This window comes from Engystomops pustulosus, chromosome 5 (assembly GCF_040894005.1).
Source record: "Engystomops pustulosus chromosome 5, aEngPut4.maternal, whole genome shotgun sequence".
NCBI classification, from domain to species: Eukaryota; Metazoa; Chordata; class Amphibia; order Anura; family Leptodactylidae; genus Engystomops; species Engystomops pustulosus.
In genome coordinates this window covers 141492474-141508715 of record NC_092415.1, presented here as the reverse complement: position 1 = coordinate 141508715, position 16242 = coordinate 141492474, and the positions used below count along the sequence as shown (strand labels likewise).

Genomic DNA, 16242 nt, shown 5'->3' with positions numbered 1-16242 from the left:
GACGTTAGCGCACAGGGGGAGGTCCTCGGCCCGAACGCATGCGATCGGCTTAACAATCGCATGCGTTTCCCTGGAAACGCATGTCCGTTTGGGCCGAGGACCTCCCCCTGTGCGCTAAGGTCGCGTTATGACGGTCGCCTAGCGGTACGTGTGACCGTGGCCTTAGAAGAAAGAAATGCTTTGGTTGTAGTGGATGGGGGATAGAAAATACCAAAGGCTGGTGACATACTTGGCGGTTTTGTTGCCTTTTTATCATTGTGTTTTTGCAACCTTCAGGGCGCGTTCACACGTTGCGTTTTGGTTGCGTTTTCATTGCGTTTGAAACGCATATACAACAGCTGATGTGAGGTAATTTGCCTAATTACATTACCGCTTACGTTTGTAAATGCAATGTTAACGCATGCGTTAACAAAACGCATATGTTAACGATTTGTTAACATGCGTTTTGTAAACGGAAGCGTTAACAGTGATGTAATTAGGCAAATCACCTCTCCTCAGCTGTTGTATATGCGTTTCAAACGCAATGAAAACGCAGGTCAAAACGCAACATGTGAACGCGCCCTGCATTGGCTTTGTTACCGACCTGCTCTTGGAAAGAAGATACACATTTAATATTTTAGAGCTGTGCAGAGACATTTCTGGTGCCGAGACTATTTTCTGTCCCTGGGACCAAAATCTGTCCCGAGCACCAGAAATGTGTCCCAACAGTCCCTGCTAGACCAGTTTTCTTTTGGTCTACTTTCCACCAGTTTACAGCGCCCAAAAAGGGCTGCGACACATATTAATTGTGTCTGAGTTTCCACTCCGCCAAAGCCACGCCCCTTTTTGGAGAAGAGTCAGAGCAGACGGAAAAAGTCATTTTTTCTGGCGCCGCCAGCTAATAAATAGGTCTGAGAGCAGAACATGTGGTGAGAGCGCTACAAAACTGGCGGAAACGCCATAGTAAATGTCGCAAACGCAGACAAAGCGCTACGTGTGGCGCCAGCCTTAGGCTGGTGCCACACGTAAATGCGTTTTCAAACGCAGACAAAGCCGCACCCACCGGGGCGGGCTGCGGCCCGATTGCATCGGCGTTTCTATAAAAACGCCTGCGATCGGGAACGAGCCGCCAGTGTTTTGCATTAAATTAACGCAAAACATGCAAGCGCAGACAAAGCGCCACGTGTGGCGCCGGCCTTAGGGTGGTGACACACGTGACGTTTTTAGTTAGGCTACATTCACACGGACGTATGAAAGCGATATGTCCAACCATTTATATTGCCGTTTTTGACACTGTACCGTACCATATACTTGCCGTATAAAAATATAGAGCACGTCCTATTTTCTCCCGTATTTCAGTTCCGTATGCCCTAGAAGTCTATGGGGACGTATAAAATACGGGTTACATACGTGCTGCATATGGATGAAAAAACGTCACGTATATACGGGCTCATACGGCCTGTAAATACGGGACTGGAGAAATCATACGTTCATGTAAATGTAGCCCTAGGCTACATTCATACTGCCGTTGCCCACCGTACTGTAGCACAGTGGGCAATGCCAGCGTTCGGGGAGAGGAGGAGGAGGTGAGCGCAGCTCACCCCCGACCCCTCTCCATAGGAACATATGCCGCCTATGGGGGAAGTATATCGGCTGTGTATACATCGGCCGTATATACGTCCCCCTTGCGGCAGTGTGAATGCAGCCTTAGCTCGTTTTCAGATGGTAAAAAAATGTATGTGTTATAAAACACGTGCATTTTTTGAAAACGCATGCATTTTTGACCAGTTTGACCAATTATCTTAATTCAAACTGGTCAAAAACCGCATGCGTTTTCAATAACCACATGTGTTTTTTTCACGCATGCATTTTTTTCCGATCTGAAAACGCACTACTAAAAACGGCCTAAAAACGCCTTAGTCTTTGCTGCATATTGCACTTCGGCGCCACTATCTTGGAGATTTGCACATTGTAATGAATGAGGAGGAAAATACCCATATACTGCCATACTGTAATATGGCAGTATATGGTAGGATCAATCAGGCCACTTAGGGTTAAAGTGCTCTAGGGGGTCTGAAAAATAGTCAAAATAAAATAAAAGTTAAAAATAAAATTATAATAAAAAAACCCTAAAAATTCAAATCACCCCATTTCCCTAGAAGTCATATAAATAAACAGTAAAAATCATAAACACATTAGGTATCGCTGCGTCCGAAAATCCCCGATCTATCAAAATATAATAACATTTTTCACTGCGCTTAATTTCAATAGCGCCCGAATTTGAAAATGGCACTTTATTGCCATTTTGAAAAATATTAAAAACTCTATAAAAAGTGATCAGAAGGTCGTACAGTCCTAAAAATAGTAGCATTGAAAACTTAATCAAAAGTGGCAAAAGATGACACCACTCACAGCTCCTACACCAAAGTATGTAAAATTAATTAGCGCCAGAAGATGGCAAAATCTAACAAAATTTTGTACAGGAGGTTTTAAATTTTGTAAATGTATGAAAACATAAAACCTGTACAAATTTGGTATCCCCATGATCGCACCGACCCAAAGAATAAAGTAGACATGTCATTTGTGTTGGATAAAATTGACATGCATCAGAGCCAAGTACAGTAAGTTAATGCAAGCTACTGTGGGATGACATGTCTGTGTATTATCACTACTTTGGCCACTAGAGGTCTCCATAAAAATGGATCTTTCTTTTGCTGAGCGTGCTCAGTATAAAATAAAAGATGGATTAACTGATGGTACAAACGGATACAAAACAAGACCATTCGCCATACATAGAAAGCAATGTAAATATAATGGAAAAAAGGCTTCCATTTGCCATCCGTTGCTGCAGTTCACGTCCAACTATCTGCTCAAAAAACAGACCACGTAGAACAATGGTGACCGCACGCTGTTGGAAGGTGGTGGGATTCTCAATCCGCCTTAATCCATATAGAGAACATGGCACACACCAAAATGAATTTTTATGATTTTATTTCAGTGAATATTTCACACAGCGTAGCCTTCGGCGTAGTATATAGACACAAGGTATATGTTATACAGATCAAAACTAGTTTACGACGTTTCGGTCATCTCAACCTTTTTCAAGTCAGATATGGATTGAAAATAGAAGGATCTAGGGTAAAGATCAGGCTAAAACAAACCACATAATGAGAAGATACAAAAAGGTGCTATTTACAAAATCTGTGCATTATGCACCAGGTATAGAAATGACTATATGTTATATATTATAACAGTCAGGTTATAGAAAATGGGGGGGGGGGAGGCTGACAATATTAAAAAGTTACTCAATGGATAGTTCCTATAGGTTGCATGAATTAGAATAAGCAGAAGTCAAAAGGTAATGGGAGAAATAGAGAAGTACGTATAGCGGTTGAAAACAATAGCGCATAGTTGAGAATATAGTCTATAGGGGTAGGGCTAGTTCCCAAAACTACACAGGATGCATACTATTACAATACATCGTGGCAAACATTACTTCCGGCACCACAATGTGATCTCGTTTAGTTACTATAGCTACCGTTTGATCAAACTTCTGGCCATGTGCAAACCATCTCAATTTAAAGCTGGGTTCCGGCAGCTGACACGCGCTGTCCACCACATCCCCACATTCTGTCCTATAAAGTACATATACTGATCCTGTCTACCCCTACAGACTATTTTCTCAACTATGCTCTACTGTTTTCAACCTCTATACCTCCCCATTTCTCCCATTTACTTTTTGACTTCTGCTTATTCTAATTCATGCAACCTATAGGATCTATGCATTGGGTAACTTTAAATGCATGATTATAGTTTATATTGTCAGACCCCCACCCCAATTTTCTATAACTCTGGCATAACTTGTCTAGGACGCATGGAGTCCCTGCATCAACATGGGACAAATGCCTGGAAAGCTACAGCATGAAGAGTCTCTGGTAACATTCCTGGGAGCCATTCAGGTTCATTTGCATAAATTTAAAAGTAGAAGGAAGGAGGCCCATTAAAAACCAGACCTCATATGGTTATAGTGACATAAAAGTATAAAGGTTAAAGGGAACTTACCACCACGAATCTACCTATAAAGGTAGATCAGGTGGTAGGTGGATCAATAGGACGTGAGGATAGCGCTTTTAAAAGCTAATCCTCACGTTCCCGCACTTTTTGATTACATTTTATTAGCTTTATATGCAAATTTTGTTATGCGGCTACTCCACGCCCCAGTAGCCTCTTTACTCCTCCTACTCCTCCTCGTAGCTGTGCGCCCTCGTCCGACGACCCTGCCGTCTGCGCATGCAAAAGGGCTGTCCTCACGTCCTATTGATCCACCTACCACCCGATCTACCTTATAGGTAGATTCGTGGTGGTAGGTTCCCTTTAATATAATATTTTAATCAATCTTAAAGGGAACCTATTATAATTTTTTCACCATTAAACCTAATAATAGGTTCCCACAGACGTCTTCTTAGGCCGTGGTCACACGTACCGCTAGACGTCCGTTCATAACGCGATGCTAGCGCACAGGGGGAGGTCCTCGGCTTGAACACACATGCGTTTCCTGAGAAACGCATGCAATCGGCTTAACAATCGCATGCGTTTCCCTGGAAACGCATGTGCGTTCGGGCCGAGGACCTCCCCCTGTGCGCTAGCGTCGCGTTATGACAGACGCCTAGCGGTACATGTGTCCGCGGCCTTACGTTTTCCCATTCAGTTTTTATTATACAAATCCATATTTCATATTTTTTATTCAATCGATTTTTAAAAATTAGCTGTCACAAGAAGCATGTTTTCTCTACGGCTCCCTCAGCCCCCAAGGAAGTTGTGTACTCTTCAGGGACTGCATCGTGAATATCTCTGCACATAAGTGATGTGCTTCAGTCATGTCATTTAAAACACAATTTATGGTGGAACCAATTGCATACCTCCCAACATTTGTGAAAAGGAAAGAGGGACAAAATGGCGGCACGTGTAGCGTGCCGCGGCGATCCCCCTAAGCCACACCCCCAATCACTCACTGGCCACGCCCCAAATTTTAGCCATATTAAAATAATAAAAATCATCTCAATAAAAAAAAAAAAAAATTATCCTCATTGGGATTTGAACCCAGAACCTGCAGTGTCCATGTACAATAATGACACAGCGCCTCAACCAACTGAGCTATAGCCTCAGTGATTAACAAGGTGGAGAATTTTGGTAACTAAGAACTATGACTATATACTGCAATGGTATATAGGGAGGGATCTTCTCAGATTATTGTAATTATTGAGACTATTATTATTATTATTATGGAGATTATTATTATTATTAAGATAATTATTATTATTTTTACCATTATTAATAATCATCTCCATAATAATAAAATTTATAATAATAATAATAATAGTCTCAATAATTACAATAATATTCTCTGAGAAGATCCCTCTCTATATATCAGTGCATTAGTCTGTATCACAATGTAACACTGGCTGATAACATGTCTTAGTTACCAGAAATCCTCAGCTCTGTATCACTGGGCTTATAGCTCAGTTAGTTAAGCTTCTGTCTATGGTGCACAAAACTTTATTTAATTTAATTATATAAAGAGCTTGTGTCTGGGGAAGCCCTGGAGACCATATATGGACAGATACTGATCTGACCTGATGACGTGGTCCCTGCTCTCTCTGCTAAGCCAACACTTCTCTGAAAAGGATTCCCTGCCCGATGTCTGCTCTGGGGAACCCTAGGAGATGCAGTGACCATATATGGACAGATACTGATCTGAAGCTGATGACGTGGTCCCTGCTCTCCGCTAAGCCCGACACTTCTCTGAAAAGGATTCCCTGCCTGCTCTGGGGAACCCTAGGAGATGCAGTGACCATATATGGACAGATGCTGATCTGAAGCTGATGACGTGGTCCCTGCTCTCCGCTAAGCCCGACACTTCTCTGAAAAGGATTCCCTCCCGATGTCTGCTCTGGGGAACCCTAGGAGATGCAGTGACCATATATGGACAGATACTGATCTGACCTGATGACGTGGTCCCTGCTCTCTCCGCTAAGCCCGACACTTCTCTGAAAAGGATTCCCTCCCGATGTCTGTAGAAGCCATTCTGTACTGTGAGTTCAGGCTTTCAAAGTATTTACTATGGGGACACAGCTCCGGGACACAGCGGGACCTGGGGGGAGAATCCGTGACAATCTCATAGCTGCCCGTGACGCGGGGCAGAGGTACGAAAAACGGGAAAGTCCCGTCAAAATCGGGACGGTTGGGAGCTATGCAATTGCAGTGTTTTAATATTTATGTTACTAAGGCTCTAGAGTTTACAACAAAATGATTATTGCAGCGTATTAATAGGTTAAACGTGTTTATTCCGCTTTATCAGATCGCTCAGGAGTCTCACACATCATCTCCTCTCAGCAACTGGTGACTCATCTGCGGCGTAACGAGTCTAGAACAATCAAAACGCGGGAGCACAGCCGCGATCACGTGCTCGCGAGATGACGTAAAGAGGAGGCCCAGAGGAGGTAAGGAAAGGCTGCTAGGAATGTCGTGACGTCATTAGCATCATGGCTGAGCGCTTCACTGCACGGAGCAGCTAAAACACTGGAGGTGACGCGAGATAAGTCCCGCCCTCCAGGTTACATTGGCGCCATTCAAGCGATAAGCGCTCTGGTGACGGACATTATACAATTCTTATGTGGCTGCTGCGGGTAGTTATATAATTGTATATGCCTGGTGGTTCATTATAAAACTAGTGCCTGACAATGTGACCCACTCCATTACATTAGCCGTGGGGTTTTCCCCTTATCAAATATGTCCGCCTCAGCAATGCAGCTTTATTTGAAATGGAATCTGCCACAAACAGCCATCGGGTGGGCGTGGCCACCCTGGCGGGCGATCATCAATCACTGGTTGGAGACGCTGTTGCGTACTTCCGAAAGCCACTTCTCATTATTTATTTATTTAATTAAATAAAACTTTATTGAAAATTCACAAAATAGTCCTAAAATTGCACCACCGCCTTCCTGCATTCTCCGCCTCGGTGTTTGTCTCTTCTCTTCCTCTCTCACGCACCGCTGGTTGGTGGAAGGGGGCGGCGGTGGCAACAACGGCGAGGTCACACCCGGAAGGAAGAGGAAAGGGCTGGAGAGTAGACGGTGGGTACAGACACAGGGGACGTCTAGGAACGGTTGCGGACAGTGCCACAAACACCCAGTGAGTAGCAGCGGCGGCGCCTGCCCTGGTGCATGACATGACTACCGACGATCGTAATGTAACCGGCCATGGCCGCCTGTTGTAGTGAAGCTATTCTACAATAGCTGCCGGCAGCCGGGGGATTGCTCTGCCATCTCCGGGGGTCAGTTACATGCAGCACCTAGGTTGTCAGCTCTTGTGGCTCTGATGTAATTCTACTGTAGTGTAATGATACTCTGATGTGGGGGAGGGGAGATGGAGAAGTAATTGACCTTTTGTATACTTGTGTTTTCCTTCGACCCTCTCTTACAGACATTAGTGACTTGTCATAAGTCAGATCCTAGGGGACCTGGAGATGGCATCCCCCCCACGCCCTTTATTTCTGGGACATGGTGCCCCATGTCTTCTTCTTATTAATGATCACTATCAAAAGGTTAATAATTGTCCCCCTCTTGTCACATGTGAAATGGAATCAGACGTCATAAAGGATCATCCAAGTTGAAGTAGTCTGAATCCTGTGTTCTGATAGCAGCCATCATCAGACATAACCAGATGAAGGTGGCGGTGGCATTGCAGAGGGTTTTCTGCTGATTTCTACATTTTTGTGGTTTAAAGCTGCAGGGAAAACCTGCAGTATCATTTTTTTTGGCTATCCAAGAAATCTCCTTGAAATGCAGTTTTTTGTTAAAATAATTCAAACAACTCGCCCGCAACCCTATATTCCTATGCCAGTGGTGGTCAAGTACTGGCATAGATGAAACGTCTCTTCTCCTGTGACGAACAAGGCCTGTAACTGCAGATTTAAATTTTGGGAACTAGTGTCAGACATCTGACGGCATAATGGAAAGAGTATATTCTTTGTATTGGATAAAGGCAAATGCTTTAAGAGTTGGGCACAGTTCACATCTGTGATTGGGCTTCTGTTACACTCTCTCTGTTTTTGGAAGTATGTAGCCTGCCAGCCCCCTGTAGTATGTAGCCTGCCAGCCCCCTGCAACACTGCAGGCTCTTCCTCGCTCTTCAAGCAGCTGCCGGTCACTGAAGACACAGCTGCCATCGCTAGGGGGAGAACGCAGATGCGCAAATGTTTGGGCAGCAGCATTTAGTGATTGGACAGCGACACCGGCACCGACCTGCTGCTGCCAAAACAGTGCATCGGCGAACTCCCTCAGCGATGGCAGCTGTGTCTCACTGACACAGCTGACATCCTAGACCCCTATGTGTGATGCAGGCGGCCCCAGGCCGCTGCGCATCGCACACAGACAGTCAGAGACTCAGTTGAGAAACTCAGAAACTGGTCGGGGCTCCTTAAGAAGTGAAAGTGGTGGGGGCCCTGGTGCTAGAGCCCAAGGATCCCCTCCTTTAATCCGGCCCTGTGTAAGACTGTCGAAAAACCTTGATAATTGTGCTAAAAAGCATTTAGCTTTTTGGTGTAAAATTGCAACTGATATTTGACGTAGACAGAGAATCTGTTGTGGAGCTATTCTGTCAGCAGAGATCATTTTGTTATTTTAAACAGTTCATATTTTTGTCATGGCCCAGTGTGGTGACACCATAAAGTAATCCAACTTTTAAGTGACCTATAAATCAGTTGTAAAAATTCATGGAGACAGAGAGACACATAGTGTAGATGTGGGACCGAACTTGACTTCAGTGCTGAACTCTCTGCTTCTGTGACTTTATGCAACCAATTGACACCTTACTTTAAAGTTAATTTTTCTGGATGATGCCACCATGCTGGATCATGAAAGAAACCTAAACTAGTAGGTGCTCGGCTGCTTGACAAACTGTAGGGGTTTATTCAGTCAGTTCACTGTGGCTGGTTCCCTTTTAAAGGTATTTTCTTCTGAAGTGTTCCCATGAAGTACCTATGAAGCTCGGCCTCTCTGGCTTATGTTTACTACTTTTGTTTGATTCATGGAAAGTCTATGTATTTTCTATCAATCCATCATTTGTCACAAAGAAAAAAAGTCTATAGCAGTCTGTTCTAGACTGTTTTTTAAAAAAATAGACTAGTGCAGACATGTTATTTTTCAGTGTTTTAGATAAAATAACACATTTTCTAATTCACTATCAGTCTCTATCAGTCCTGGTGTACACAACTTCAGTTGCCCTTAGACACATCCCTGTAACTACTGACTTGGATTTCTGCATGACAGTCATGGAGCTGAGTCTCTCTCTCTTCTGCTCCTTCCACTCTAGCCCCACCCCCTTGCAGTCCAGGACTGAGCTCACTCAGTGATGCACACTGATATACAGACACTGACTTCCTGCCAGCAGCAGCATGGGGAGAACTAAAAGCTAAAAACAGATAAGTTCTTTATTTGGGGAGGCACAGCAGGAAGGCACAAGAGATCTTGTGTGTCGTGACATAGCAGAGATGTAGGAGAGCTGACTGTCATTATGTGCAATATGCATCTCACAGATCTCATTTTATCTGATGTCTCATTTTTCTCTTTCTATGTGTCAGTTACTAGTGAATAATCAGAAGCCAGATAAGTGTATATAAACCCTGTACCTTGATAATCTAACCATATGGTCAGCTCTCTTAACTAGATGGATCATAATGTGTCTTCCTAGGGAGTGAAAGGAGCTAAAACGGGTATAAAACTGAGTAAAATTGTGAAGTAAAGGGTTAAAAATTATCTCTATTTTGTAAACATCAATAGTGGATTGTAATTTGCTAATTTTCTTTCATGGGAAAAAACCCATTAAGCCCTTCCCAAGGAGCGCTGTAATATTGTGGTTCAGCATGGAGCTGGATGTATGGAGAGGGCTCACAACTGAGCCCCCTCCATTCAATATGGGTGTATGCTGCATATTGCTTGCACCATTTGTGGGTGTTAACTATTTAAATGCCTCCGACAAAGCTGCCGCGACAACATCTTTGATTATCTCAGTTACCATGACAGTCTGGAGTCTCTGTCATTCTCCAAGTCTCTGCCAGAGGCAGACGCTTAGAGATCACTATCAAAACTTCTGTATACTGCAATACAGTAAAATTGCATTGTATGGCAGAAGTGATATGACCCCTTAGGGTTCAAGTACCCAAGGGGGCTAAAAAGTGCTAGAGCTGATATAAAAATATACAAGCAAAACAAATCATAAACATGTCCGGTATTGTCGCTTCTTGGTATTGTTTCTTTCATGGTCCAGTATGGTGGGATTATCCAGAAGATCAACTTTGAAGTTGATGGTTGTATAAAGTCAAGGAGGCAGAGATTCTATTACTGAAGTCGTGCACTCTCTTCCTCTGAAAGCCCCCTTCACTGTAATTGATGGTTCTGCATCACTAACCAGATCTCCTGAAGTCCAATGCATAATGTCAGTCACAGAGGCGGTGTTCAGAGCTCTGCGCCTTGACTTTAGTGTTAAACTCTCCACCTCCTAGAATTTATATTCTAGATGAGGCCATCATATTGTGCTATGAAAGAAACAAACTAGAAGGTATTACACTATTTGATAATATACTGGTAGTAGTTTATTAGGCCAATTGCTGATGGCGGAGTGTCACAACTGTTATTCTTGTCGGTTTATTAGGTCAATTGTTGATGGCGAAGTGTAACAACTGTTATTCTTGTCGGTGAACTGAGTAACAAAGTAGTTCTTAACGACCAGGCAAGATCTAACTTTTATTTTTCTCCATGTAAAGAGCTGTGTGAGGGCTTGTTTTCTGTGTAACATTTTGCACTTCATAGTGATGGTATTTAATATTCCATGATGTGTAATCTTCACTTTGCCATCTTCTGGCGCTAATAACTTTTTCATACTTCAATCTACGAAGCTGTGTGTGGTGTAATTTTTTTTGCGAGATGACGTTTTCAATGCTCCAATTTTAAAGACTGTACAGCCTTTTGATCACTTTTTACTACATTTGTTATATGCTGAAAAAGGGGTGCGGGGACGCGCTAATACCTAACAAGTAATTTTTACTGTTTGTTTTTATATCTGTTTATACATACTGTATATGTATATATGGCAGTATATGGGGATTTTCCACCTCATCTATCACATTGTGCAAATTGCACATTGTAATAGAGTGGCTAGAAGACAGCCTTGGGTCTTTGTATGACCCGAGTCTGTCATGGCAACAGAAGTGTTAAGACCCGATTGCGGTTGTTGCCGGTGGGTGTGTGCTGCATTATGCAGTGAAAAGTCACTGATGTGAAACAAAAATGCTAATGTGAAACCACCCTAATACAGGGTGTTCTGTTTATTTCGTACTGAAGAGCTCATTGGGGCAGTGGTTGCACCCTTATAACAAGTGGATTTACTTTTTTGCAACATTTGCAGTGTTAGGGCTCATTGACACGGCCGTTCATGGGGACGTACATGCTGCCGCATATACGTTCCCATAGATGGCAATGGCGGCCCGGCGGTGGTAAGGAGCCACACGTGTGGCACTGATCCACGCACCGCAAAAAGATAGAGCAACATAGGGCACTACCTGGCTCCCTGGGGTGAAACAGGGATGTTCTAAGAGCTGATAAGAACATAAATATGCAGAACAGTGCAGTAAACTGGTTAAAATGGGCTACCTCCTGCACCACACTGGCGCCCTGACCTCCTGGTTCATAACTGTAACTGACATGCTACATTCAGTGATTGCTGAGGTGTATAGTGATGGGGGGGAGGTAACTTCCAGGATAGAGCAACAAATGATCCATGAGGAAACTATGTATTCAGGAGCTGCTTCACTCAAAGTATGTAGCACTGACATTAATACACTGCCAACAATTAATATCTAAGGTTTTTATACATACATGTGTAGGTAATGAATGATTTGTGCAGGAAAACTTTATTATTTTCAGATTTATATCTTCTCACTGACATCATTGTAGAAACTCTAGAGTTGTATGAAAGAGAACAGCCTGACTAAACCTTGGGGAGGTGGGGGCAGCGTGGGGCACATGTAGTTACATACTTGCCTTTTTATATATCCAGAAAGTGAGCGGAACTGTGTGTGTGGGAGAGCAGATCCTGCATTACGTCTCCTCTTTGACATTTCAATGGATTGTTTTATTCTGTTTAAAAGCTTCATCTCTCATTTGCAGCATGACACGAGGGGCCATGTAAGGACACGGCTATGTCTGTTCTATAGAAGGGTGGTGTGATCCATGCGTTCTTTTAAGCATGATGTACCATGTGCATAGAAAGTGTCGGATGTCAGGGTCACTGTTTAGAGCCCTATTTTTCTGAATTGTTTCATGGTTCTTACAAGGCCATGTTTAGAATTTACTTGCCCCTTATTAACTCCATGAGAGTAGAGTTTGTATCCTCAGCATAGCTTTATTTACCTAGCAGCCCTAATTTTATTTTAAATCCATTTAAAATCTTGACATCCAAAGTCACAGTAACTAGTCTTAAAGGGTTTTACCACAAAAGAAAATTCTTAATTTCAATCCCCTAGTGATGTTAACACAATAAAGATCATTTTAACCCCTTACTTTACAGTTTTATTGTTGTTTTAAGCTCCTATCACTCTCTATGGTGCTCAGTGCAAAATTCCAGGGTGTGGGTGGGGGCCTCTCTAAGCAGAAACATTATCATCCATCTAGTTCTGTGGGGTGACAATGTGGTTAGATTATCAGGGTACAGGTGTATATGCCCTTTCATCTGGCTTGTGAGATTATACTAACACACTGACACATCGAAAGAGATGAGACAGATCAGAGATGCATGAGATCCATTAGATACCTATTAGAGTCAGCTCTGCTACATCTCTGTTCTGAGTCTCACAGATCTGTGCCTGCATTCCATTTCCCCAGATCACTTATCTCCTTGTAGCTTATAGTTTGCAGGTTGTCTCTTCTCACAATCTCCTGCCAGGAAGTGAATCTGTCTGTGTCCGATGCTGCAGGGGGCGTGGCTACAGGCACAAGACACAGAAATCTCAGTACGAACTCGCACAAAAATCAAGATGGCGGCTACCCAACACTGTCTGATACAGGTTGGACTGTGAAACTGTATTCACTGTTAATAACCGTGAATTAGAGAATGTTATTTTGATGTGCTGAGTACATATAAAAAAAACTTGTCTTTGTGGGAATACCCCTTTAATGGAGAGTAAAAAAAAAATAAAGACCAGATGTTGGCTTCCTATCTTCTGGTTTTTGTGTGTCTATATTCTGGTGATCAACTGACTGCTTCAAGGAGACTGTGCATCCAGGCATATTTCCTATAGATGATTTGAAACTGGGAGAAGGTAGGCATGCCTTTTTCTTATTGTAATTTTGGCCATGCCAGTGTCTCTGGTTACTTAAAGAAGACCTGTCACCAGAATTTTACCACCCTGACTAACAATGCCTGCTGATAAAGGGTTACAGGTATTCCCATATTAGCTGCCAGTGAGGCACTGTACCTTAACATGTAAGTTTTCTGATATCCAAATTAGCTTTTCTGACTCCTGTCCTCTGGCTTTGACTCTTCTCTCTCCTGGGCTACCAGTGAACCACACCCCCTTATTTTGACTGACAGCTCTGCCTTGCATTAAACTCATGTCATGTGACCAGAGTCACATCATTTCAGGTCCTTTAGCCTTCTAACATTAGCAATCTGTACCTGTACTGTATGTATGTAATCACATGAAATTTTAGGTAGTTGGAGGCTGCTATGATTTCATGTCATCAGATACATACAGGGGGTACATTTTTCAAATGTAAAATGTACAGGACCTTTGACAGCCTGGTCACATGACATGAACTGCATAAGGCATGGGGAGGTGTAGATGGGATTGGCCAGCTGAGCAAGACGCACACCTTCTGATTCCAGGTAATATACAAGATAACAATTGATTTATAGGAATGTGAAGGAAACAATTTTTAGCTAAAAGAAGGGTATAAGTTAGTAAATAGGGCTCCATAGGAACCTGTCACTAGCTGTATTTGTGAAAATGTGGTGACAGGTTCCCTTTAACAATATGTTCAGCTTTGTGGTTTCACTCATACGGCTAATTGTATTTGTAATGCTGTGTAAATGTTACTACTTAACAGCTCAAGTAGATACATTTATACAGTAATAAATATGACATTCGGTCCTTCTTAAGCAACCAGAAGGCTGATGTGACCCCTGATGAAAATTAGTTTGACACCCTTACTGTAGGGGAATATAGGGAAGGGCATTTGCACCACCATCTTCCTGGCAGACAGATGGTACAGGCTGCGTTCACACTTGCAATTAGTTCCAAAACGCATTCTAAGTGCTTAAGTAGAAAATCTTCCCCAAATGTTTTTTGCATTTTGACCAAAATGTTGTGTTCAGTTGTTACTAATTAATTAATTCATTAAATTGGCTACTGAATTTGTTGTACTGGTTCCTTATGTTTTCAGTGTGTAATGAGTTCCCATAATAAAGTGAATGAATCCTTTCCTTTAATTGAAAGGATAGATGTATTTCACAAGTTAAAGTAGAATATGGAATATGTTATCAGAAATATACAGGACCAATTTCAAGTACAATGGTAGTGTAACTCTCCTAGGACTTGCAGTGCTATCATCTGACCATAATCTAGTTCATATCTGTCAGCTAAGTTCTCTTTCCACTTCTGTGAGAGTCCTTCATTAGTGTCAACCATCAGGACCTTGGTGTTTGGTTGCAGGAAGCAGCCTGTTCATTTTTCCTTCTCATGAATTCCTGGCAACAAGTTGTTCTATAAAGAATGTAGGGGATGAAGTTGTGATCATTGGCTCCTTGTTTGTAGATACAGAGAAAGAAGTCATGTGTTCCCTGGAGCTTACAGAGTGAGCCTTTGCTAACTTGGCTTGGTTCCCGACTTAAGAACACCCGACTTATAGGTGACCCCCTAGTTACAAACGAACCTCTGGATGTTGGTAATTTACTGTACTTTAGTCCCAGGCTACAATAATCAGCTGTAAGAGTTCTCACAGGTGTCTGCAATTGCGCTTTATTGTTAATCCTGGTTCTTATTTGAGCCCAAAAGTTTTAGAATCCAGTTGTCCTGTTTTGGGGGTGGTAACAATTATAAAATATACAATACCGACTTAAATACAAATTAAAGAGAACCTGTCATGCAAAATAACCCCCTAAACTAAATATATTTTCATAAACTGCCATTAGAAAGCATTGCCTCTATCCCTTCATTGTCCCTCTACATGCCTGTAAACCTAAGCAATGAGGTCCTAAAGCTGTATGCAAATGACCTGTGAAATGTCCAATGAAGCATTAGCATATTCAAGCTGAGTGGGAGGCACAACCACACCCCCAGTGCATGACTGACGGCCTGTATAATGATGTGAGGCTGTATAATGATGTGCTTCCTGGTGCTGGTGGCCACACCCCCTGCAGCCTGTGTGTGCATGTGTGTGTGTGTGTTTAGGAGAGATACAGCAGCTCCAGGCAACCATGTTACAGCAGAACATGTCAGGTACATGTGTAGCTGAGGTCTGTGTCTCTCACCTGTATATTAGGAGGATGCAGCATGTCAGCAGATGCAGCACACACACTAGCAATGCTTTACTATACATTACACACGGACATGAGCAGGGGGAGGAGAGGGGATGGGTAACAGGGGTGACATCACTGCCTCTGACCATGTGACCAGCCTCATTTACATGATAAAAAATAGATGATTTTACAATGAATGTATGAAATGACTAGATAAAGGCTGGGATGGGATCCTTGTGAGCTGCTCCAACAGGTAGTAGTGACAAGACTAGTGACACAGACCTGGTGACAGGTGTCCTTTAAGGCTGCATTCACACTAACGTTGCCCGCCGTTAGCTCGCGGGGAGAGGAGGAGGGGGAGAGCGCTGCTCACCTCTGCCCCTCTCCATAGGGATGTATGGTGCACGGCGCCATATGCCGTGAAAAAATAGGACATGTCCTATTTTTACACGGGGTACGGAGCAGTACGGTGCTGCACACCCATTGACGTCTATGGGCGACGTATATCAGCCGTATATACGTCCCCCTTGTGTTGGTGTGAATGCAGCCTAAACTTGAGAACAAACCTAATGAACCTATCCTGTACGTAACCCAGGGCCCGCCTGTTTTTGAACAATGCTAACACCGGATTATCTTCTATTGTTTTGAAGGCTTGTAAGCATTCACAAGTCATGAATACAATTGTGTGTG

At 43.0% G+C, this 16242-nt stretch overlaps 1 protein-coding gene across 5 annotated transcripts in view; it reads left to right on the top strand.

Moving 5' to 3' along the window:
* Positions 1-6460: 6460 nt before the first annotated feature.
* The window catches only part of KBTBD2 (kelch repeat and BTB domain containing 2), a 30492-nt gene continuing 20710 nt past the window's right edge, over positions 6461-16242 (top strand). Inside the window, exon 1 of one of the 5 annotated variants that reach the window (XM_072153251.1) lies at positions 6461-6479. The gene's annotated coding sequence lies outside the window, so the exon portion shown is untranslated. Of the gene's footprint in view, positions 6480-6594; positions 6666-6853; positions 7171-7199; positions 7313-16242 lie in introns of those variants that run through there. The other 4 variants (XM_072153250.1, XM_072153248.1, XM_072153247.1 and 1 more) reach the window with 4 other exon arrangements.